The following is a 25,472-nucleotide window of genomic DNA, read 5'->3' on the forward strand; positions in this document are numbered from 1 at the left end:
TATCCAGCCTGCCGACTCCGGCCCCCTTAAAAGAACGATGGGCCCTGATTGGTTGCGCCCCGTGTGTACGCGTGACGTCAGCACCCACGGGGCGCGACCGCATAAAATGATGCAGCGGGGAGCCGGGGGACAGAAGCAGTCAAGGACAGAGGAAGCAGGAGGTCGCTGGAGGAGGGAGCCGCTGGAAGAGAGAACCGCAAGCAGCTGGGGAAGATGGAGGATGCTGGGGGGAGCTGGTGGGAGGATGTTAAGAAGAAGCTGGAGGATGCTGGGGAGTGGAGCTGCGGGGGAGCTGAAGGATGCTTGGGGGGATGCTGGGGTGGGGAGCTGGAGGATGCTGGGGGGGAGCTGAGAGGCCCAGTGACTTCTGATGGCAGCCCTGGGCGTAACGCTGGCCCGGGCCAGACTGGCCCGTCTGTAAGTCAATGTGGCCCTTGAGCCCAAAAGTTTGCCCACCCCTGCCATAGACAATGTAATTTCAGATACCAGAGGAGTGGTCCAATAGAGCTGTTTTTGGACAGTAATAGGATAATGATATCTACCAGTTACCGGCCGAAGATCTGTTGGTAGGTCATTCTGGCACCTACAAGAAATGATACATAATGTAGACCCACTTGGGTGTATGGGAGATGTCTGTTTCCTTTTACTTCTGCAATTCACCCAACTGGTTGCCCATTTCCAAGTTTGTAATGGAAGAAATTGATGTCCACATAAAAAGTAAGGCTCAAATGTGGAAAAAAGTAAGCATGATTAGAAAGTACCCAATTCCTTCTCCATTCCTTGTATGAAAAATGTATATCCATCCCGTACCTCGGCAATAGCCGCCTGCCTGCATCTCATCTTCATAAATAGACAGATTTCTATTTCCATTTCATTTTCTCCATATATATTCCAGTGAATGAAGAATTCTGTGGTCAACACATATTTTTTCCAAGAAAAACACAGTATTCATCATTTAATAAACATGCTCAGCCGGTGAAATCAATTTTTTTGGCAAATTGACGCTCGACCCTTTTAATAAACATGCCCCTATGTGCCGGGGAGGATTAAATAAAGACTAAAATGAAAAATAAAGCTCAAACTAGATAATTTGTGACCAAAGAAATTAGATTTTTCTCCAGGAATTTATTGACCTAAGGGAAATGAGTTATTATCTTCGTGATTAACTTTTGTTTGCATTTTGTAGATGATGATGACGAGGTATCTTCTCCATGGAACTGTCTGTTCTGACCTTCAAGGTAACTGACAATAAACAGAAGAGGGAGGTGAAGGGTGCTCCGAGCAGTAGTCAAACTCGTAGGGCGGTGAACGGCTTTTATTAACATTCAGATTTTTGTGGTTTTATAGAGTTTTGAAACCACGACTCAACTCATTTCCATGAATGTCAGTCAATTATCAATTGAAAAAGCACGAACGAAAAATGAGATGATGAGATAGAGAGAAAAACACCCACAACTTTTTCATTTTGTTGCACAAAAACCGCAACTTATTCATATTGTCGTACAAAAGCCAGTTCCAAAAAAACACAAAAACTTCTAAAACTAAAAAGAGAAGAAAAGGTCTTCCAGTTGTAAAGGGGACACCTGCCATTGACTTCTACATGATCTCAGGAGGTTTTGTTCCTTACAAATCTGCCTGAAACTCAACAATTTCGTCTTAAGTGTCTTATGCGGTTGGGATGACAATAAAAGATCTGAACTGAACTGTCTGGGGAGCAAGATTTAGTCGCTAATTTAGTAAGTGGCGGCAGGGTGGAAAGTACAAAAAACTGTTACAATCTTCCACCGACGAAGTGACACACAACTCTGTACTTAGGGGCAATTCTGTGTCCCTGGATGCCCTAAGGAGGCTGTTCCAATGTCCACAATTGTGCTCTCTGCACTAGTTGAAATTCCAATTTAAAAGCCGCCTGTGGTAACCGACTGGGGCTGCTAACCCAGGAGCTAACCACTGGGGCCCCCACACTCCTGACCCTCCCCCCCAGTGCGTGCACATTATACATACTTTTGCTGATATTGGGGGAGGGTTGCGGGGGACCGACGGGGGAGGCAGGGACCGGTTCTTGGTCAGCGGGGCCTACCGTCAGTGGCTTAATTATAGAGGGTCTGCATCCTCTACAGCAGTGATCCCCAACCAGTGGTTCGTGAGTAACATGTTGCTCCCCAGCCCCTTGGATGTTGCTCCCAGAGGCCTCAAAGTAGGTGCACATTTTTGAATTTCTGGCTTGAAGGCAAGCTTTGGTTGCGTAAAACCCAGTGTAAAGCCAAACAGAGCCTTCTATAGGCTGCCAGTCCACACAGGGCACTACCAAATAGCCAATTATAGCTCTTATTTGAACCCCCAGGACATATTTCCATGCTTGTGTTGCTCCCCAACACTTTTAACATTTGAATGTTGCTCATGGGTATATAAGGTTGGGGATCCCTTGGTATAAAAGTTTGGGGATCCCTGCTCTACAGTTATAGAAATCCCCCCCTACCTAGTTGCCCTCTTACCTGACAGTAGGCAGTGAGTGGGAGATGCAAGCAGCAAGGCAAGTGCGTGGGGGGGGGGGCCAGGAAGGGGTGGATGTGCAAATTGGGCCCCTCAAATGATTCTTCTGCAGGGGGCCCCGGTGCCATGTAGGTACACTACTGCCTACCGGGTTTTTTCCTGGTGTCCCACCGGCCCAGTCCGACTTTCACCCATGGATACAGAGCTGCATTCATAAAAGGCACGGGGGGATGGTTCCGACCCACAAGTTGGCGGTGAGGTGTAGAGTGCAGCCAAACCCAGATAGGAGCGCTCTTGTATAAGCAGTAAGCTCTTGTGCCCCTTAGTGCGCTCTCTAGGGCACTTCCGCCGGGACCAAAAACGACCCATTTTTATATCCGAGCTAAAACACTGATATGTTAATGCTGAAATATCTCCATCTGAGATCATTATTTACAGGACAATCTCATGAACATGTAACATTAATCATCGGCATTAACATTACTCATTAATTAACCTAATTAATCCTACGTTTTCATTTGCTTTCCTATGTAGCAGCGGCGTCCTACGTCTCACATTCCTTGGAACGGTGAATATCAGTAGTTTCAATCTTTTTCCCCCAAAACAAGAGATGAGCGACGTTAGTAAAGCCGCACTCGCCAGCCAATTGACGTTGCACGTAGGATGTCCGACGCAGTTAGACAACCACTACATTAGATACTGGCCCCACAACCACGTTTTTGGCTGCAGCTACTGGTGGAAATATATGGGCTCCTGTGGGGTAGCTCCATCTGCTTGTTGGCACGGAGAACCCGTAGTAATTAACATTAAAAGACAAGGCTACGTTGTAAACATACGATGGAAAATATGTGCAATGCCGAGGACTAAAAATGTATTCCAAATTCAAAATGTAGATAAGGTACCAGCATAGAAACAAAACGCCTGTGTCATTGTGATATATGTCACCCATGGGTGCTGCCCAGTCTTGCCTTCAGTCTCCTTCAAACTGTTTCATATTTATCTTTTATTACTATTACACAGTGCATATTGGCCCAGTACAATGGCTTAAAGCAGGGGCCCCCGACCTTTGTTACCTATAAGCCACGTTCAATTGTAAAAAGAGCTAGGGAGCAACACAAGAATGAACCAAAGCTCCTGGGGGAGCCAGATAAGGATATTGATTGGCTATTCGGTAGCCCCTATGTTGATTGGCAGCCTGCACGGGTTCTGTTTGGCAGTACAACTGGTTTTATGAAAGCAAATTTTGCCCCCAAGCCAGGAATTAAAAAATAATCACCTGCTTTGAGGCCACTCGGAGCAACATCCATGGGGTTGGTGAGGCATTGGTTGGGGATCACTGGGTTAAAGGAGAACTAAAGCTCAATAAAGAAATGTTGTACATTATGTTTAGGGCTTCTGTACCAGCCCAAGCCCCCCCAGCCCTTTAGCAGGGAAGATCTGTGCCCCCAAAGATGACCCCCATCTTCTTTTCTGCTGATTCCCATCATTCCCATACCCTGGGCTGCTGTCACTTACCTGCGCTTAGGGGCCCACTCACAATATACTGTATATATAGACTATAAATGTAACAGTATAAGGCAGGGATCCCCAACCTTTCTTTCCTGTGAGCCACAGTCAAATGTAAAAAGACTTGGAGAGCAACACAAGCACCATAAAAGTTCATGGAGGAGCCAAATAAGGGCTGTGATTGGCTATTAGGGGCCTCTATGCACCCTATCAGCTTACAGGGGCTTTATTTGGTAGGAAATCTTGTTTGTATTCAACCAAAACTTGCCCCCAAGTCAGGAATTCAACAATAACTCCCTGGTTTGGGGGCACTGAGAGCAACAGCCAAGGGGTTGGGAAGCAACATGTTGCCCCGGAGCCACTGGTTGGGGATCATTGGTAGAAGGCTTATTAGTAATCAGTTATCACCCACACATAAAAAGCTGGATAATAAAAGTCCTTTTTAAATTAAACATGGAACCCAAATTCCTTCTTTTACTAACACACCCATACCCATTATAAAGGTATTTACAAATCCTTGCTGCCAATCATATATTGCCTGCCCCACCTCTATGTCTTTGGCATAGAGGTGGGGAGTACAATTGCTTTCACTTTCCATTCAGCATTTCCTACTTGTCACTGCCCTCCCCACATTCCCCCTAAATTCCCCCTCACCATCTAATTGTGTAGCCAGTGCATAGGCATCAGGTCCCCCATTCTGGCACATACCCAAGATATTGGGGTGATACAAAGCTTGTCATAATAACAGTGCCCACAAAATGGCGCCTACCTGCTTGCTGTGATCGTGTTATTCCAAGACTGAAGTAAACAAGATCTAAAAAATAATAAATAAATAATAATATATATTTTGAGTAAATTTTATTTTGCTTGACAAACACAATAGAAAATAATCTGGATTTATTTCTTAGGGTGACAGGTCCCCTAGTACTGTACTTGTGCTATTCATGTGGGGATGGGATTGGATAACAGCAGATCACAGCAGGTTCACCCAACAGACTCTACCAAGCAACACAGGACATTTACCCCCAAACCCAAAATAAGCTCCTTTTTGCCATTTTTATTTAGCTTCATCTATAATAACATTCTTTTCAATGGATGTGACCCAAAGTAAAGAGTCAAAACATAACAATGCCATGCATATCTGCCATTATCTTATCTATCTTTAGTCTGGTTCTTTTCTTTTTATTACCACTACACAACTGATTTTCCAGAACACTGCAATTTTTTTCAGCTGAATGCTACATTTTTTCCCCAGTCGCAACAGATAATTACTCTATTTTCCCATTGCCATCTATTTTTCTACTGTTTTCCGTTCTAGGAGAAAAACTGTTACGTTACATTTACCATGCCGAACTCAATTTGCAGTTTCATAAGCTAATGCCAAAAGGACTCATTGTTCCCTGTTAGTTGAATTAGCTATTTTATATAACATTCTATTATATACAGAGTGAATAGAACTAGTTCTCTCCTTGTGTAAAAAGGGGGGTGGATACATAACTGCACATGTAAAAGACTAAAGGTGGCCATACACAGGCAGATATTAGCTGCCAATTTGGGTCCTTTAGACCAGTGGTTCTCAACCTTCCTAATGCCGCGACCCTTTAATACAGTTCCTCATGGTTTGGTGACCCCCAACCATAAAATGTGTTTTCCAGTGGTCTTAGGTGACCCCTGTGAAAGGGTCGTTCGACCCCCAAAGGGGTCCCGACCCACAGGTTGAGAACCGCTGCTTTAGACCAATTCAGCGACTTGTCTGCCCTTGTATAGAACCCCCTAATTGGCCTACTTGATTGGGATGGCCTAAAATTGGCCAGATCTCGATCAAGAAGGTTTGAAAGAGGGATGAAGGACATTTTCATGTGACCCATTGGGAGTAACAGACACGTAACGAAAGTACGAAACCACGAGTATTGCCAAGACTGATTCCTAAAGAACTCAAGGAAAAAGGTGTTAAAACGTTTGGCTTGGGGAAGAGCAATAATTCACTAAAATGATGGTGTCGGTGATCTTTTCTTGAGATATTGTGAGGTCCATTAGTTTTACAGAATTTGAAAAATAGGAACTGACAAGGACAGTTACTGGATCTAACTTCTTCCGCCAAGTTGCAAGTGACACAAGTTAGACCACAGAGTTGTGGCTTTATTGCGATAGGGGAACATACAACTGGAAAGTAAAGAAGAAAATTAGGTTTGGGAAGTATCCAACCAACAAAAGCTAATAATAAAAGCTATGGTTACATACAACTGATGTCCTTGCATTGGAGGGCCCAAATATAATGAAAATTCTACAAAAGGTATCACTTCATAAATGAATAATAAACCGCAGTAAAGTGGGGCAGACATTTCCAAATTGTGGGGCTGCCACCCTATTAGGGAGCTAATCAGTATCAGACATATATAGTCAGGTACAAACATCAACACTGGAACGATCAGTAAAAAATGACTAGATACATATAAATCCACTTGTTAGACCCCCAATCAAGCAAATCAGGACGTATATTGTGTAATATTTGCTTTATATTTTCTGCGTGAACATAAAGGATTGTTTCCATCAGATGTTGAGATGTGTTAGTACAACTTATAATGCTTAAACCTATTCAGGCAAATGTTATCAACCCCCATAAATTGTTAGAGATTCCTGTTCTGCTGAATGACCAGTGCAATGTAGCGCTCAGACAAAAACACTGATCATAATAGGTGATATAGTAGCAAAACTGGTTGCATTTGGGTATGATCGTGGCTTTTGTGCACATTGTGCAGGTTCCATGCAGGATGCTGCCGCTTTGCAGAGCGATTTGATTAAATCGGAAAACTGGGCAGCAAAATGGAAACTGGGGTTCAATGTTGATAAATGCAAAGGTTTGTACTTTGGTAGAAATAACACAAATGTGAGTTATACACTTACTTATTAGTGTGTTGGGAGGATCCTAAATTGAGAAGGATCTGGGGATGTTTGTGGATAACAAGCTGTGCAACTCAAGGCAGTGTCAGTCAGTGGCTACTAAAGCAAATAAAGTGCCCTCTTTCAGAAAAAAGGGCATTGAGGAACGGAAACATAATTTTGCCTCTTTATAGGTCCCTGGTAAGGCCTCACCTTGAGTATGGGGGGCAGTTTTGGGCTCCAGTCCTTAAGAAGGATATTAATGAGCTGGAGAGAGTGCAGAGACTGCAACTAAACTGGTTAAGGGGATGGAAGGGTTAAACTATGAGGTTAGACTGTCAGGGTTGGGGTTGTTTTCTCTGGAGAAAAGGTCTTTGCAAGGGGATTATAATGACCCTTTACATGTACTTTAGAGGGCATTATAGACAGATATAGGGGAATCTTTTTTCCTATAGAAAAGATCAATGAACCAGAGTTTCATTTTTTCTCATTTTTTCTATTAAGAGCAGAAACGTTGCCTTCTAAAAGCCTGCGAGTTTCTAAAGAAGTCGATGGGAGTTGTTCTAGGCAAAGTCAAGCCGCAGTTTCAAACTCGAGATATTCAAGTTTGTTTATGTAAACGGGTAAAATAAAATAAATAAGCGAGCATTCAATATGCGTTTATTCAATTTAGATAAATATCCTCAAATTCACAGACTCGATAATCGATAAATGAGCCCATAAATGTCCTTTTCCCTAACACACATGAACCAGAATAAAAAACATGGCGCCACTCACCATGACGACAGAACTTTTTCTCTGGGTAGTTTTATCCTTGCTCTTTTTACTGCACAACGATGATTAATATTACTCACTGGCTCTGCGACATATTCAACCTTGACGTGCCTATAGGTAAAAAGGTTTTTCAAGGAACAAAGATGGCAGCCCCAGCATTATAAAAATGCAAATGAAAATTTGAATAAATGAAAAACATAAGGTAATTGTTATTACAGGAACATTGTCATGGGAAATCATGGCTTTTTTTAAACAGTTAATAGAGCTTCTCCAGCAGAATCCTGCATTGTAATCTGTTTTCCCATGGGGCTAGCCATATTCTTCATTTCCCAGGGTGCCACAGCCATGTGACCTGTGCTCTGATAAACTTCAGTCTCACTTTACTGCTGCGCTGCAAGTTGGAGTGATATCCCCCCCCTCCCCCCCAGCAGCCGATCAGCAGAACAATGGGAAGGGAGCAAGATAGCAGCTCCCAGTAGGTATCAGAATAGCACTCAATAGTAAGAAATCCAAGTCCGGCTTGGGACTCCTCCAGTTACATGGGAGTAGGAGAAACAATAGGTTAGCTGAAAGCAGGTCTAATGTGTAGCGCTGGCTGAAAGCTCAAACTCAGGCACACTTTACTGCTGCGCTGCAAGTTGGAGTGATATCCCCCCCCTCCAGCAGCCGATCAGCAGAACAATGGGAAGGGAGCAAGATAGCAGCTCCCAGTAGGTATCAGAATAGCACTCAATAGTAAGAAATCCAAGTCCGGCTTGGGACTCCTCCAGTTACATGGGAGTAGGAGAAACAATAGGTTAGCTGAAAGCAGTTCTAATGTGTAGCGCTGGCTGAAAGCTCAGACTCAGGCACACTTTACTGCTGCGCTGCAAGTTGGAGTGATATCCACCCCCCCTCACCCCCAGCAGCCGATCAGCAGAACAATGGGAAGGGAGCAAGATAGCAGCTCCCAGTAGGTATCAGAATAGCACTCAATAGTAAGAAATCCAAGTCCGGCTTGGGACTCCTCCAGTTATATGGGAGTAGGAGAAACAATAGGTTAGCTGAAAGCAGTTCTAATGTGTAGCGCTGGCTGAAAGCTCAGACTCAGGCACACTTTACTGCTGCGCTGCAAGTTGGAGTGATATCCCCCCCCCCTCACCCCCAGCAGCCGATCAGCAGAACAATGGGAAGGGAGCAAGATAGCAGCTCCCAGTAGGTATCAGAATAGCACTCAATAGTAAGAAATCCAAGTCCGGCTTGGGACTCCTCCAGTTACATGGGAGTAGGAGAAACAATAGGTTAGCTGAAAGCAGTTCTAATGTGTAGCGCTGGCTGAAAGCTCAGACTCAGGCACAATGCACTGAGATGGCGCCTACACACCAATATTACAGCTACAAATACATTTGTTGGTACAAGAATAAAAGGTTAAATGGCAGAGGGAATTATTTGCTGTGTAACTGGCTCATCCCCTATCCCACCTGAATTTGAGGTTTGGGGGCTTCAGTACTGGGTCAGTGGATAAAGGTAATTTTGCCAACAGCCTTGGGAACCCTATGACATTGGAGTGAAGCCCGCACATATAATAAGGATATAGTACATGACTTGGGGGTTAAAGCACAGTCTGACTTCCCATCAGCCCCAGAGAGCGCCCACAGTGACGTGCTAGTGACTCTAGCGCCTCCTCATACCTCACTTCCTGCTACGTCCTACAGCTAAACACTTCCGCCCACACACAGTCCCGCCCCTGTCCGTCTCCGAGCGTCACAGCCTCAGCGCCCGCATGACGTCATCCCGCGGTGACCCGGAGCTGTCACTGGAAGCTGAGGGAGTCTGGGAATTGGGAGCCCGGAACTCTGCATCCGGGGGGAGCTCCATGGGGCCTGCAGGCTCAGGGCGGGAAGGAAGCGGCGCGGCTGAGTGAGAGAGAGAGCCGGGGACTCCCGGGCAGGTAAATACTCCCAGCCTGGGGCTTCTTGTATGTTCCCTTTACTCTGTCTGCCCATTGGCCCCAACAGTCTGGGGGGGGACTCCCTACTGAGTGTCCCATTGGCCCCAACAGTCTGGGGGGGGACTCCCTACTGAGTGTCCCATTGGCCCCAACAGTCTGGGGGGGGGGACTCCCTACTGAGTGTCCCATTGGCCCCAACAGTCTGGGGGGGGGACTCCCTACTGAGTGTCCCATTGGCCCCAACAGTCTGGGGGGGGGACTCCCTACTGAGTGTCCCATTGGCCCCAACAGTCTGGGGGGGGACTCCCTACTGAGTGTCCCATTGGCCCCAACAGTCTGGGGGGGGACTCCCTACTGAGTGTCCCATTGGCCCCAACAGTCTGGGGGGGGACTCCCTACTGAGTGTCCCATTGGCCCCAACAGTCTGGGGGGGGACTCCCTACTGAGTGTCCCATTGGCCCCAACAGTCTGGGGGGGGACTCCCTACTGAGTGTCCCATTGGCCCCAACAGTCTGGGGGGGGGACTCCCTACTGAGTGTCCCATTGGCCCCAACAGTCTGGGGGGGGACTCCCTACTGAGTGTCCCATTGGCCCCAACAGTCTGGGGGGGGACTCCCTACTGAGTGTCCCATTGGCCCCAACAGTCTGGGGGGGGACTCCCTACTGAGTGTCCCATTGGCCCCAACAGTCTGGGGGGGGGACTCCCTACTGAGTGTCCCATTGGCCCCAACAGTCTGGGGGGGGGACTCCCTACTGAGTGTCCCATTGGCCCCAACAGTCTGGGGGGGGGACTCCCTACTGAGTGTCCCATTGGCCCCAACAGTCTGGGGGGGGACTCCCTACTGAGTGTCCCATTGGCCCCAACAGTCTGGGGGGGGGACTCCCTACTGAGTGTCCCATTGGCCCCAACAGTCTGGGGGGGGGACTCCCTACTGAGTGTCCCATTGGCCCCAACAGTCTGGGGGGGGGACTCCCTACTGAGTGTCCCATTGGCCCCAACAGTCTGGGGGGGGGACTCCCTACTGAGTGTCCCATTGGCCCCAACAGTCTGGGGGGGGGACTCCCTACTGAGTGTCCCATTGGCCCCAACAGTCTGGGGGGGGACTCCCTACTGAGTGTCCCATTGGCCCCAACAGTCTGGGGGGGGACTCCCTACTGAGTGTCCCATTGGCCCCAACAGTCTGGGGGGGGACTCCCTACTGAGTGTCCCATTGGCCCCAACAGTCTGGGGGGGGGGCTCCCTACTGAGTGTCCCATTGGCCCCAACAGTCTGGGGGGGGACTCCCTACTGAGTGTCCCATTGGCCCCAACAGTCTGGGGGGGGGACTCCCTACTGAGTGTCCCATTGGCCCCAACAGTCTGGGGGGGGGGACTCCCTACTGAGTGTCCCATTGGCCCCAACAGTCTGGGGGGGGGACTCCCTACTGAGTGTCCCATTGGCCCCAACAGTCTGGGGGGGGACTCCCTACTGAGTGTCCCATTGGCCCCAACAGTCTGGGGGGGGGACTCCCTACTGAGTGTCCCATTGGCCCCAACAGTCTGGGGGGGGACTCCCTGCTGAGTGTCCCATTGGCCCCAACAGTCTGGGGGGGGACTCCCTATTGAGTGTCCCATTGGCCCCAACAGTCTGGGGGGGGGACTCCCTATTGAGTGTCCCATTGGCCCCAACAGTCTGGGGGGGGACTCCCTGCTGAGTGTCCCATTGGCCCCAACAGTCTGGGGGGGGGGGACTCCCTACTGAGTGTCCCATTGGCCCCAACAGTCTGGGGGGGGGGGACTCCCTACTGAGTGTCCCATTGGCCCCAACAGTCTGGGGGGGGGACTCCCTACTGAGTGTCCCATTGGCCCCAACAGTCTGGGGGGGGACTCCCTACTGAGTGTCCCATTGGCCCCAACAGTCTGGGGGGGGACTCCCTACTGAGTGTCCCATTGGCCCCAACAGTCTGGGGGGGGGACTCCCTATTGAGTGTCCCATTGGCCCCAACAGTCTGGGGGGACTCCCTACTGAGTGTCCCATTGGCCCCAACAGTCTGGGGGGACTCCCTATTGAGTGTCCCATTGGCCCCAACAGTCTGGGGGGGGACTCCCTATTGAGTGTCCCATTGGCCCCAACAGTCTGGGGGGACTCCCTATTGAGTGTCCCATTGGCCCCTGCAGAGATTGGGGCTGACTCCCTATTGAGTGTCCCATTGGCCCCTGCAGAGATTGGGGCTGACTCCCTATTGAGTGTCCCATTGGCCCCAACAGTCTGGGGGGGGACTCCCTACTGAGTGTCCCATTGGCCCCAACAGTCTGGGGGGGGACTCCCTATTGAGTGTCCCATTGGCCCCAACAGTCTGGGGGGGGACTCCCTACTGAGTGTCCCATTGGCCCCAACAGTCTGGGGGGGACTCCCTATTGAGTGTCCCATTGGCCCCAACAGTCTGGGGGGACTCCCTATTGAGTGTCCCATTGGTCCCAACAGTCTGGGGGGACTCCCTACTGAGTGTCCCATTGGCCCCAACAGTCTGGGGGGGGGACTCCCTACTGAGTGTCCCATTGGCCCCAACAGTCTGGGGGGGGACTCCCTACTGAGTGTCCCATTGGCCCCAACAGTCTGGGGGGGGACTCCCTATTGAGTGTCCCATTGGTCCCTGCAGAGATTGGGGCTGACTCCCTATTGAGTGTCCCATTGGTCCCTGCAGAGATTGGGGCTGACTCCCTACTGAGTGTCCCATTGGTCCCTGCAGAGACTGGGGGTGACTCCCTATTGAGCGTCCCATTGGTCCCTGCAGAGACTGGGGGTGACTCCCTATTGAGTGTCCCATTGGTCCCTGCAGAGATTGGGGCTGACTCCCTATTGAGTGTCCCATTGGTCCCTGCAGAGATTGGGGCTGACTCCCTACTGAGTGTCCCATTGGTCCCTGCAGAGACTGGGGGTGACTCCCTATTGAGCGTCCCATTGGTCCCTGCAGAGACTGGGGGTGACTCCCTATTGAGTGTCCAATTGGTCCCTGCAGAGATTGGGGCTGACTCCCTATTGAGTGTCCCATTGGTCCCTGCAGAGATTGGGGCTGACTCCCTACTGAGTGTCCCATTGGTCCCTGCAGAGACTGGGGGTGACTCCCTATTGAGTGTCCCATTGGTCCCTGAAGAGACTGGGGGTGACTCCCTATTGAGTGTCCCATTGGTCCCTGCAGAGACTGGGGGTGACTCCCTATTGAGTGTCCCATTGGTCCCTGCAGAGACTGGGGGTGACTCCCTATTGAGTGTCCCATTGGTCCCTGCAGAGACTGGGGGTGACTCCCTATTGAGTGTCCCATTGGCCCCTGCAGAGATTGGGGCTGACTCCCTATTGAGTGTCCCATTGGCCCCTGCAGAGATTGGGGCTGACTCCCTATTGAGTGTCCCATTGGTCCCTGCAGAGACTGGGGCTGACTCCCTATTGAGTGTCCCATTGGTCCCTGCAGAGACTGGGGGTGACTCCCTATTGAGTGTCCCATTGGTCCCTGCAGAGACTGGGGGTGACTCCCTATTGAGTGTCCCATTGGTCCCTGCAGAGATTGGGGCTGACTCCCTATTGAGTGTCCCATTGGTCCCTGCAGAGACTGGGGCTGACTCCCTATTGAGTGTCCCATTGGTCCCTGCAGAGACTGGGGGTGACTCCCTACTGAGTGTCCCATTGGTCCCTGCAGAGATTGGGGGTGACTCCCTATTGAGTGTCCCATTGGTCCCTGCAGAGATTGGGGGTGACTGTCCTTTATCCTTACAATGAGTAATTGGACAATTTACTCACGAGCAAACAATAGGAGGAGCCAAATCAATTTGGTACTTTGTTAAGGGGATGGTTCACCTTTACTTTATGCTTTAGTATGATATAGAATGGCCTATTCCTAGCATCTTTGCAATTGGTACTATTATTTTTTATAGTTTTTGAATTATTTGCCTTCCTCTTCTACATCTTTCCAGCTTTCATATGGGGGTCACTGACCCCGGCAGCCAAAACCCATTGCTCTGTGAGGCTACAATTGTATTATTGTTACTTTCAATTCCTTATCTTTCAATTCGGGCCTCCTCCTATTCATATTATAGTCTCTCATTCAACGAACGAAACCCACTAACTGCCGACCACTTGTATGGCAAACAGGATTAGGCTTTGGCACTTCAGTGATGTCTTTCTTTCTTCGTATGAAGCGATAACTATTGTGTTACTGTTTAAATATTTATGTACATAACTGTATGTGTGCGATAAACTGCAGTAACCAGTAGCAACGTATCGGCAGACTGATAGGTGTGCCTGGTTGTTTTGCGTAGATGCACTGGGGTAATGTAACACCCATGTTAGTAACTCAGCACCTTATAGTTTGAGATAAAGACAGAAGGAGTAAATGTGATGCTGCAAAGGGTTGAAATGAGACGGGTTATAAGGATCCCTTTAGCTTGTTCCCTGGTTCATAAATAACATTTACTATTTATTACTGTTCATTTCTTAGAGCATTCAAGGGCCCAGCCCTGTCACAGTGGCACAGATCCTATCTGACCCCCCCATTGTAAGCAGCAGTCCTGCCCTGCTTTATGGCTGAGATTCTAGCTATCTGTATAACAGAGCATTCTGTCACAGTGGCACAGATCCTATCTGATCCCCCCATTGTAAGCAGCAGTCCTGCCCTGCTTTATGGCTGAGATTCTAGCTATCTGTATAACAGAGCATTCTGTCACAGTGGCACAGATCCTATCTGATCCCCCCATTGTAAGCAGCAGTCCTGCCCTGCTTTATGGCTGAGATTCTAGCTATCTGTAAAACAGAGCATTCTGTCACAGTGGCACAGATCCTATCTGATCCCCCCCATTGTAAGCAGCAGTCCTGCCCTGCTTTATGGCTGAGATTCTAGCTATCTGTAAAACAGAGCATTCTGTCACAGTGGCACAGATCCTATCTGATCCCCCCATTGTAAGCAGCAGTCCTGCCCTGCTTTATGGCTGAGATTCTAGCTATCTGTAAAACAGAGCATTCTGTCACAGTGGCACAGATCCTATCTGATCCCCCATTGTAAGCAGCAGTCCTGCCCTGCTTTATGGCTGAGATTCTAGCTATCTGTATAACAGAGCATTCTGTCACAGTGGTACAGATCCTATCTGATCCCCCCATTGTAAGCAGCAGTCCTGCCCTGCTTTATGGCTGAGATTCTAGCTATCTGTATAACAGAGCATTCTGTCACAGTGGCACAGATCCTATCTGATCCCCCCATTGTAAGCAGCAGTCCTGCCCTGCTTTATGGCTGAGATTCTAGCTATCTGTATAACAGAGCATTCTGTCACAGTGGTACAGATCCTATCTGATCCCCCCATTGTAAGCAGCAGTCCTGCCCTGCTTTATGGCTGAGATTCTAGCTATCTGTAAAACAGAGCATTCTGTCACAGTGGCACAGATCCTATCTGATCCCCCCATTGTAAGCAGCAGTCCTGCCCTGCTTTATGGCTGAGATTCTAGCTATCTGTATAACAGAGCATTCTGTCACAGTGGCACAGATCCTATCTGATCCCCCCATTGTAAGCAGCAGTCCTGCCCTGCTTTATGGCTGAGATTCTAGCTATCTGTATAACAGAGCATTCTGTCACAGTGGCACAGATCCTATCTGATCCCCCCCATTGTAAGCAGCAGTCCTGCCCTGCTTTATGGCTGAGATTCTAGCTATCTGTATAACAGAGCATTCTGTCACAGTGACACAGATCCTATCTGATCCCCCCCATTGTAAGCAGCAGCCCTGCCCTGCTTTATGGCTGAGATTCTAGCTATCTGTATAACAGAGCATTCTGTCACAGTGGCACAGATCCTATCCGATACCTTACTGTAGCTGTAGGAACCAAATTGCCCTGCTTTATGGCTGTTTTTTCTCATTTAAATCAAGCCTTTTCAGGCCTAAGGCAGTCACTATATTCATATCTACTTTTATTCTTTCGGAACCGAATTGTGTAAGGGTGTAGTAGGAAACCACATAAAGAAGATAACAGTCCCTCACTGTATGTAACAAGGTGACCTGTTTTTAACTCCTGTTCTAAAGACTAAGAACCCTGATGTAGCTCAGACATTTCTCCAGTAAATGGTTTATTTATGCTGAAACCCCCTGCATTCCTAATGCAATACTAATCTAACTTATTTCTTGCTTCTCTGCCCCTTTCATAGATTCCTTCCATGTTTTGTTCCAGATCCCTCGGTGCTTTATACCGTCCCTTCCCACAGCTCCCGGCATTGCCATCCTTTCATTATACATTTCCTGTTTGGCATTTGTAAAAGACAAAACAGCTTTCAAAGGGTCTGTTCCTTGCATTCAAAACCATTTGGCCCAGTTTGTTCCCATTTAATTCAGGAGAGGGTCTGATGTCATATTGTCAGGCTTCTTAACCCCTGGCTTGTGAATTCCCAGTGGCCATTTTTAACAGAAAATGTGGCATTGAATATTGTGTCTATTATCCCACTGCTACTATAGGCACCATCTCTCCCTACTATACCTGCTATCCCACAGCCCCAGTCCCTTCCCAGAGGCTATTATCCCCCCACTGCTACTATAGGCACCATCTCTCCCTACTATACCTGCTATCCCACAGCCCCAGTCCCTTCCCAGAGGCTATTATCCCACTGCTACTATAGGCACCATCTCTCCCTACTATACCTGCTATCCCACAGCCCCAGTCCCTTCCCAGAGGCTATTATCCCCCCACTGCTACTATAGGCACCATCTCTCCCTACTATACCTGCTATCCCACAGCCCCAGTCCCTTCCCAGAGGCTATTATCCCCCCACTGCTACTATAGGCACCATCTCTCCCTACTATACCTGCTATCCCACAGCCCCAGTCCCTTCCCAGAGGCTATTATCCCCCCACTGCTACTATAGGCACCATCTCTCCCTACTATACCTGCTATCCCACAGCCCCAGTCCCTTCTCAGAGGCTATTATCCCCCCACTGCTACTATAGGCACCATCTCTCCCTACTATACCTGCTATCCCACAGCCCCAGTCCCTTCCCAGAGGCTATTATCCCCCCACTGCTACTATAGGCACCATCTCCCCCTACTATACCTGCTATCCCACAGCCCCAGTCCCTTCCCAGAGGCTATTATCCCCCCACTGCTACTATAGGCACCATCTCTCCCTACTATACCTGCTATCCCACAGCCCCAGTCCCTTCCCAGAGGCTATTATCCCCCCACTGCTACTATAGGCACCATCTCTCCCTACTATACCTGCTATCCCACAGCCCCAGTCCCTTCCCAGAGGCTATTATCCCCCCACTGCTACTATAGGCACCATCTCTCCCTACTATACCTGCTATCCCACAGCCCCAGTCCCTTCCCAGAGGCTATTATCCCCCCACTGCTACTATAGGCACCATCTCTCCCTACTATACCTGCTATCCCACAGCCCCAGTCCCTTCCCAGAGGCTATTATCCCCCACTGCTAATATAGGCACCATCTCTCCCTACTATACCTGCTATCCCACAGCCCCAGTCCCTTCCCAGAGGCTAATATCCCCCCATGCTACTATAGGCACAGACTGTTAGCCAGACATTGTATAGGAAAGGAGTCTTAAAAAGAACTGACTTCTGCTATACTGTTGCAAGAGTAAGAAACAGAGAAATATAAAGGGATAAACAAAATACTACTTGAAAACTTATATTTATACATATAATTATTGAATGCATTTGGGTAAGACTCCTAGAATAACATTTTCTTTATTAATACTAAAATGTTTGTGCGTTACATACCATTTAATAAAGATTGCAGCTTAGTTAAGTTAATTAATGTAATAGGTTTTTTGCTGTACTCGTTCCCACTTGAGCATAGCATTGATAATTTATTTTGGAATTATACATAAACCCCCTAGAGATTGTGCAGGCTGGGATAACAGGAAGTGAGTGTTATTATTGGAATTGGATAATATCCAGTCCCTATGGGGAGCCATTCTGCTTGCAGGGAGCAGCGCCCTCTGTGGGGCCCAATGGAACAGTAATGCCCTAGGAAAAGCTTTCTGTAACAATAACATTTACACAGAATTCTAAAACCAGTGAATAACCTTTGAGTTAACTTTTAGTATGATGTAGAGAGTGCTTTTCTGAGACAGTTTGCAATTGGTCTTCATTTTTTATTATTTTTAATTTTTTAATTACTTCAGTTTTTGTTTAGCAGCTATCTGGTTGCTAGGATCTAAATTACCTTGGCAACCAGGGAGTGGTTTGAATGAAAGACATATATCAATAGGCGACGATTTGAATAGAAAAATAAATACAGGTATGGGATGCCTTATCCGGAAACCCGTTATCCAGAAAGCTCCGAATTACGGAAAGGCAATCTCCCATAGACTCCATTTTAATCAAATAATTCAAAATTTTGATTTCCTTTTTCTCTTTAGAAATAAAACAGTACCTTGTACTTGATCCCAACTAAGATATAATTACCCCTTATTGGGGCAGAACAGCCCTATTGGGGTTATTTAATGGTTAAATGATTCCCCTTTCTCTGTAATAATAAAACAGTACCTGTACTTGATCCCAACTAAGATATAATTACCCCTTATTGGGGGCAGAACAGCCCTATTGGGTTTATTTCATGGTTAAATGATTCCCTTTTCTCTGTAATAATAAAACAGTACCTGTACTTGATCCCAACTAAGATATAATTACCCCTTATTGGGGGCAGAACAGCCCTATTGGGTTTATTTAATGGTTAAATGATTCCCTTTTCTCTGTAATAATAAAACAGTACCTGTACTTGATCCCAACTAAGATATAATTACCCCTTATTGGGGCAGAACAGCCCTACTGGGTTTATTTCATGGTTAAATGATTCCCTTTTCTCTGTAATAATAAAACAGTACCTGTACTTGATCCCAACTAAGATATAATTACCCCTTATTGGGGCAGAACAGCCCTATTGGGTTTATTTAATGGTTAAATGATTCCCTTTTCTCTGTAATAATAAAACAGTACCTGTACTTGATCCCAACTAAGATATAATTACCCCTTATTGGGGGCAGAACAGCCCTATTGGGTTTATTTCATGGATAAATGATTCCCTTTTCTCTGTAATAATAAAACAGTACCTGTACTTGATCCCAACTAAGATATAATTACCCCTTATTGGGGCAGAACAGCCCTATTGGGTTTATTTAATGGTTAAATGATTCCCTTTTCTCTGTAATAATAAAACAGTACCTGTACTTGATCCCAACTAAGATATAATTACCCCTTATTGGGGCAGAACAGCCCTATTGGGTTTATTTAATGGTTAAATGATTCCCTTTTCTCTGTAATAATAAAACAGTACCTGTACTTGATCCCAACTAAGATATAATTACCCCTTATTGGGGGCAGAACAGCCCTATTGGGTTTATTTAATGGTTAAATGATTCCCTTTTCTCTGTAATAATAAAACAGTACCTGTACTTGATCCCAACTAAGATATAATTACCCCTTATTGGGGGCAGAACAGCCCTATTGGGTTTATTTAATGGTTAAATGATTCCCTTTTCTCTGTAATAATAAAACAGTACCTGTACTTGATCCCAACTAAGATATAATTACCCCTTATTGGGGCAGAACAGCCCTATTGGGTTTATTTAATGGTTAAATGATTCCCTTTTCTCTGTAATAATAAAACAGTACCTGTACTTGATCCCAACTAAGATATAATTACCCCTTATTGGGGCAGAACAGCCCTATTGGGTTTATTTCATGGTTAAATGATTCCCTTTTCTCTGTAATAATAAAACAGTACCTGTATTTGATCCCAACTAAGATATAATTAATCCTTATTGAATTCAAAACAATCCTATTGGGTTTAATTAATGTTTTATTGATTTTTTAGTAGAGTTAAGGTATGGAGTTTAAAATTAGGGAAAGACCCTTTATCCGGAATACCCTTGGTCCCGAGCATTCTGGATAACGGGTCCTGTACCTGTACTAAAAAGTAACAATAACAATTAAAAGTTTCACAAAGCAATAGTTCTTGGTTGCCGGGGGGTCAGAAATTAATAATGAAGTTGCTTAGAATTGGCCATTCTATAACATACCGAAAGTTAACTTTTAAAGGTGAACCTACCCCTTTTAATCGCTGTTTGGAATGTTGGAATCAGTTGTGTTGCTAATGGAATGTAATGCATTGGAACTTGCCTGCTTACTTTGAACTGTCGTATCTGCAGCCATAATGGAGAGATAAAATGTGCAAATCACCTCTGTGCGTTTAAAGGAGAACTAAAGCTTAACTAAACAAATAGGCTAGAAATATTGTACATTATGTGTTGGGGTTTTGTATCAGCCCAAGGCAACCACATCCCTTTAACAGGGAAGATCTGTGCCCACAAAGATGCCCCCTGTAGCCCCCCATCTTCTTTTCTGCTAATTCCCAGCACATACTCTGGGCTGCTGTCACTTACCTGCACTTTTGGACCCACTCACACTATACTGCATATATATATATATATATATGTATATATATATATATATATATATATATATATGTGTATATATATATATATATATATATATATATATATATATGTAACAGTATTAGGCTGATTCACATAACATGGCAGCTCTAAAACCAGTGCAGTTAGCATCAGAATTTATAAATCAGCCCTATAGCATCAGTTTATATGACAGACCAGCCTCATTTTCTGCTTTATAATTTGTGACGACCCCTAAGATCAGCTTTTCCACAGCTGCTCTGAACCTACTTAGTGTGTGCAGTATCCCGGGCAGTTCTAACAGAATCCAAAATGGGGAGCTCCTGTGACAACTGTAAAGACTTATAGCATTACTACTAAAAGGATGCATTGGCATATGGCATTTCTAGCCAGATCCATCTTTATGGTTTAGTTCTCCTTTAATGTATGTTGAGTCCGGTGAACTGATATCTATAGGCAGTATTGCTGCACAGATTTCATTGGTTGTTAATGATTAATTATATCTGGAGTGCGGACAGCTTCTTAGTTTATTATAATACACGTTGTGTTCGCTTGCGCTGCAGATTATTTGGCACACAGCTAATACAACATATAGACTTCTCAATGGTGTCGGAGAGGTAGGTGGTCAGAATCTTGTCTGTGTAAAAAGTAAGTAGTTATTACATGTGAAACATACACATAGATTGATTGGGAAGGAGGAGGGTTGTTCCTTATATCTAGGTTTGTTTTGCTCTAGACAGTGGTCTAAGTACTATGGCCGCCCCTTCCCGCAGAAAAGGGGCAACGCGTAGCGTTTTCCTTTGCCCCTTCCCACCCCCACACTCGGGCTGCCCACCCACCCATTTGTTTGTGGCAGGCAGCAAAAGTTCAATGGCAGATGTGGCTAGGGAGAGGGAGTACCAGCATACATCATGGTCAGGGCACCCCTGTCCCCTAGGCTCCCCCCAAGGATCTGCTCTATAGAAAACCCCAAAAATGTACTCCACCTGGTCTATGAGGAGTTGTACAGTTATTTTTCATTTTTTGTGGTTTATATAGATATAAGCAGTTTTAGACTTCTAATTTCAGATTTTTAACCCAAGGGTTTGATAACCTACAGTGCTGTATTTCCTAGGGCATCACTGGACCTCCGACTGCATATTTCATCTTACCAGTCACTGAATAGAGGCGTGACCCCCTCCCCTTCAGTTCCACCACCCCTTTGTGACACTATAGCCAGCAGAGGGTTAGCCCACTTAAGTTGCCACCCTAGGGTGCCTATATGGTAAATATCGTCCTGTTGATACTGGTTGCTGGGGGGGGGATATCACTCCAACTTGCAGCGCAGCAGTAAAGTGTGCCTGAGTCTGAGCTTTCAGCCAGCGCTACACATTAGAACTGCTTTCAGCTAACCTATTGTTTCTCCTACTCCCATGTATCTGGAGGAGTCCCAAGCCGGACTTGGATTTCTTACTATTGAGTGCTATTCTGATACCTACTGGGAGCTGCTATCTTGCTCCCTTCCCATTGTTCTGCTGATCAGACACATGTAGAAGGTGGATTGCTTGAAAATACGATTATCATTTTCTACTTGCTAAAATGCAGGTACTGGCAATATATCTGGATATTAACGTTCCACTTATGTGCCGGCCAGGTGGCGTTCCATAGATCTTGGTAGAACTGAAGAACCTCCTTTGTTACCCTTATATGCCCCACAGCTTTTGCGCAAACAAGGAGCGGGGATGTTGCAGAAAGTGGGTGTCAAGCCGTGGCACCGGGGGGGGGGAACTTGCCTGGTTCTGCAGGAACAACTTGTTTAAAGCGTCCCAGCACCCTTTGTGCTGAGCTCAGCTTGAATCATAAATGTCTTAAATATTTTGTTCTTCTAAGGTGAAAGGCAATGTTTTTGGTAAAATGTGCTGACCTGTGCTCTTTTTAGCTGTTATTATGAGAGTGGCAGACTGTCTGGCGCCCAGTTAGGAAAGGCTTAGTATAGTATGGTTGGCACGTGATTAATTCTCTGCTGGGTAGTATCGATGCCCGGTGACATCTCTCTTTGGTTACATATTCCCTATACCATTTAACGTATTGCTATATCTATAGCGTACAGTACAAAGTGCATAATTTTTGCCTGCACTGAGGTACTTGTCTCCTTGGGGCCACATTGTGCAGTCAGTGCCCCCAGCTCGTCCTTTCCACGGGGTATCAAGAGGGTCATCCTGAGACTTGAGGCCACAGTTTGACCCCAGTCTCTCTCCATGCCTTATCCAGCTCAATGCTGTCAATCAACTGTATTGATGAACTCCATTTGGGATGCTTGCAACATTATATTTATAACTTGGTTGCTTAGTTCTGATTGCTCTTATTGGGTTCTGACTAATACATTTGTCATTGACCTACTTGGCTTATATACTTTTGCTCTTAGCCAGAGCATAGGCAAAGCAACTCTAGAGGACTTGCTGGTACAAGCAAGGGCTTTGGCTTCTCCTTACTTTCCCCTTCCTCAGTGGTCTCTTCTATGTCATCCTTGGCCTTCTTGGCTTCTTTCATACTTGTGGGTTCCATAGCAGTTCTTGCACCCCCACAACACTTTGATCCTTCATCAGCTTGGTGTTGACCCATCGCCATTTGATCCTTCTTCATCTCTACTGATTTTCATTGGAGATAATGTTGGGCCAGAACACTACAAGGAACCTTCATAAGCCCCAGTTGACAAATTTGGAGGCTGTTGGTGATCTCAGAGGGGGGAAGGGTGACCTTCCACATTCCACAGCCTTATTGGAATACAGCATTGACATATGTCCCAAAATATTTATATTGTTGGCAATGTATGTTTTAGGGATGCACCGAATCCAGGATTCCGTTTGGGATTTGGCCTTTTTTTTTTTTTTTTTTTTTTTTAGCAGAATCGATGCTCCCGGCTGAACCAAATCCAAATCCAAATCCAATCCAAAAATCACGTGACTTTTTATTACATAAACACGGAAGTTGAAATTTATTCTCTTTAATCCTAAATTACATATATAAATTAGGGTTCGGACGAATCCTTTACAGGATTCAGGGTTGGACCAAATTTCAAAAATAGTGCATTGGTGCATCCCTAGTATGTTTACATTGATTGCAGCATGCACTACATGATATGGGGGCGGTCGGAGAGTTGGCTGATGTGCAGGGTGACCTGGATTATGTAGAAATAATAAAATGGTGACCCTGATTATATAGAAATAATAAGATGGTGACCCTGATTATATAGAAATAATAAGATGGTGACCTTGCTTATATAGAAATAAAGCACTGTTTAATGGTAGGTGCTTAACTATTACAAAGTAAATGTAGCTTTCTAGGTGGCCATATTGTAATCCATTGACATTAATTGACAAGTGTCAACTAAAAATGAACAAAACGAACCTTGACCCTCTCACCGTGTCAGTTTATTACACTCAGGTTTTCAGGTCAAAGTGCCTGTTGGTATAAAACTTGGTTGGGGTGTGGCCTTTATCTCATAAAATAATTATGACCTTTATTGTGGCCTTATTGACCTTCAGCCTGGGCTTCTAGGTGTGTCACAATCTCTGCTAAACCTTCTGCTCCATCCCAATGGAAGATGCTCAACTGTTGGGTCTCATTCCGGTGATCAAGATACAAGAAGGTTGTAGTTTCTGTAAATGAGGCCAACTCCCTGGCGTTCTACCTTGGCTGAGGCTCCATCTCTTTGGCTGATGGAAATCTGTTTGTTAGTTGAAGAGCGGGGAATAGTGCGGCGTAGGGTGGATTGAGCAATATGTCATGGTGGCAGATAAAGTGACCAGGCGTGCGCCATACTCTCTGCTTTATGGGATGTGCTATCTGGCCAGCCGGCACAACGTTAATAATTAAATGCCTTTTCTGCTGGAAGGTGAGTTTTTCAGCTCATTAGGATCCAAGTCCTGTAATAAATGTGATATTTTGTCCCTACCGTATGCAGATTCTCCTTTAGCAAATAACCCCGGCACTTAGTATGTGTTTTTGTGTTATATGATGAATGATAGTGGCCTTTTGCACATGTGTCGGGGCGGCCATGCTGAAACTCAGCCCTGTATCCCTGGACGTCATTAAGGTTAAACCTACAATACAGGTTCTGCCTAATCAATTTTAAAACTCCGTTGTGCCTATAAACAGCCCTTTCCCATTTGTGAAGTGTACAGAGGCTATTTCCCCCCCCCCCCCCCCATTCTTCTAAACAAAATCAGTTCAGATGGATTGGTGTTTATTCACTACTGCTCCGTCCGTCTTCTTAGAAAAGGTGATACCAGCGGGTCTGGCACCGGAACAGCTTATTGTTTTCACTGGCCCTTTATGTTCATAGCTGGAAAGTTCCGACAATGTGTTTCTATGTGAATAAGAAGCAAAGAAATGTTCATTCAATACTCTGACATTGTTCAAACCATTAAATGTTTGAATGAATGGATATAAATGGAATTGTGTTGTCTTCCATTTATTTTTAGGTTGATATCCCCTTTAATATAATATTATATTTTGGGACAATTTGCCTTCATAGCGGGTCATTTACTTGTGCAAGTGGATTGGACGCAGTTGTTTTAAAATGAATATTGGATTTCCGGCATGAAAATCACATCTGTGCCGTCTGGTTCTTTAGGCACAAGCACGCTGCGTTGGTGCTGCCACCAGCTTAATTAAATATGGCGGTAATGCCCTATTTATATACAGGTAAAGGACCTGTTATCCAGAATGCTTTCCGTTATTTGTATCTTCATACCTTTAAAGGAGAAGGAAAGGCTAAGTCACGTGGGGGTGCCAAAATGTTAGGCACCCCCAAGTGACTTAGATCGCTCACCTCATACCCCGGGCTGCTGCCCCTGTACGGAGAGAACAGCACCAGTCCGGGGTAGCAGCGAGTGCTTCCTCCTACCTGTAGAGCCGCTCGCACATGCGCAGTAGAGTGAAAAGCCGAACTTAAAAAACAAAGTCGGCTTTTTACTCTACTGCACATGCGCCGGCCGACGGATTTCACCGGGAGAAGAGAGAGGAAGGAGGAAGCGCTTCCTACAGGTACCCTGGGCTGGTGCTTTTTTCTCCTAACAGGGGCACCAGCCCAGGGTACAAGGTAAGCGATCTAAGTCACTTGGGGGTGCTTAACATATTAGCACCCCCAAGTGACTTAGCCTTTCCTTCTCCTTTAAGTCTACTAGAAAATCAATAAAACATTAATTAAACCCAATAGGATTGTTTTGCATTCAATAAGGATTAATTATATCTTAGTTGGGATCAAGTACAGGTACTGTTTTATTATTACAGAGAAAAGGGAATCATTTAACCATTAAATAAACCCAATAGGGCTGTTCTGCCCCCAATAAGGGGTAATTATATCTTAGTTGGGATCAAGTACAGGTACTGTTTTATTATTACAGAGAAAAGGGAATCATTTAACCATTAAATAAACCCAATAGGGCTGTTCTGCCCCAATAAGG

The 25,472-nt window shown here is 46.0% G+C and overlaps 1 protein-coding gene and 1 long non-coding RNA gene across 3 annotated transcripts in view; one reads left to right on the forward strand and one right to left on the reverse strand.

The window, feature by feature from the left end:
• Positions 1-5,671: 5,671 nt before the first annotated feature.
• LOC108647646 lies at positions 5,672-9,311 on the reverse strand. Its single transcript, XR_004222645.1, has 3 exons — positions 9,114-9,311; positions 7,657-7,764; positions 5,672-6,162 (listed from the first exon to the last, which is right to left on the reverse strand). It is a non-coding gene; the product is annotated as an uncharacterized LOC108647646 (long non-coding RNA).
• A 99-nt stretch (positions 9,312-9,410) lies between these two features.
• lclat1 (lysocardiolipin acyltransferase 1) overlaps positions 9,411-25,472 on the forward strand; it is a 93,883-nt gene continuing 77,821 nt past the window's right edge. The window contains exon 1 of one of the 2 annotated variants that reach the window (XM_012962792.2): positions 9,411-9,583. The gene's annotated coding sequence lies outside the window, so the exon portion shown is untranslated. 2 annotated transcript variants of the gene reach the window in all.

Source organism: Xenopus tropicalis, chromosome 5 (genome assembly GCF_000004195.4).
Source record: "Xenopus tropicalis strain Nigerian chromosome 5, UCB_Xtro_10.0, whole genome shotgun sequence".
In the NCBI taxonomy this organism is placed as follows: domain Eukaryota; kingdom Metazoa; phylum Chordata; class Amphibia; order Anura; family Pipidae; genus Xenopus; species Xenopus tropicalis.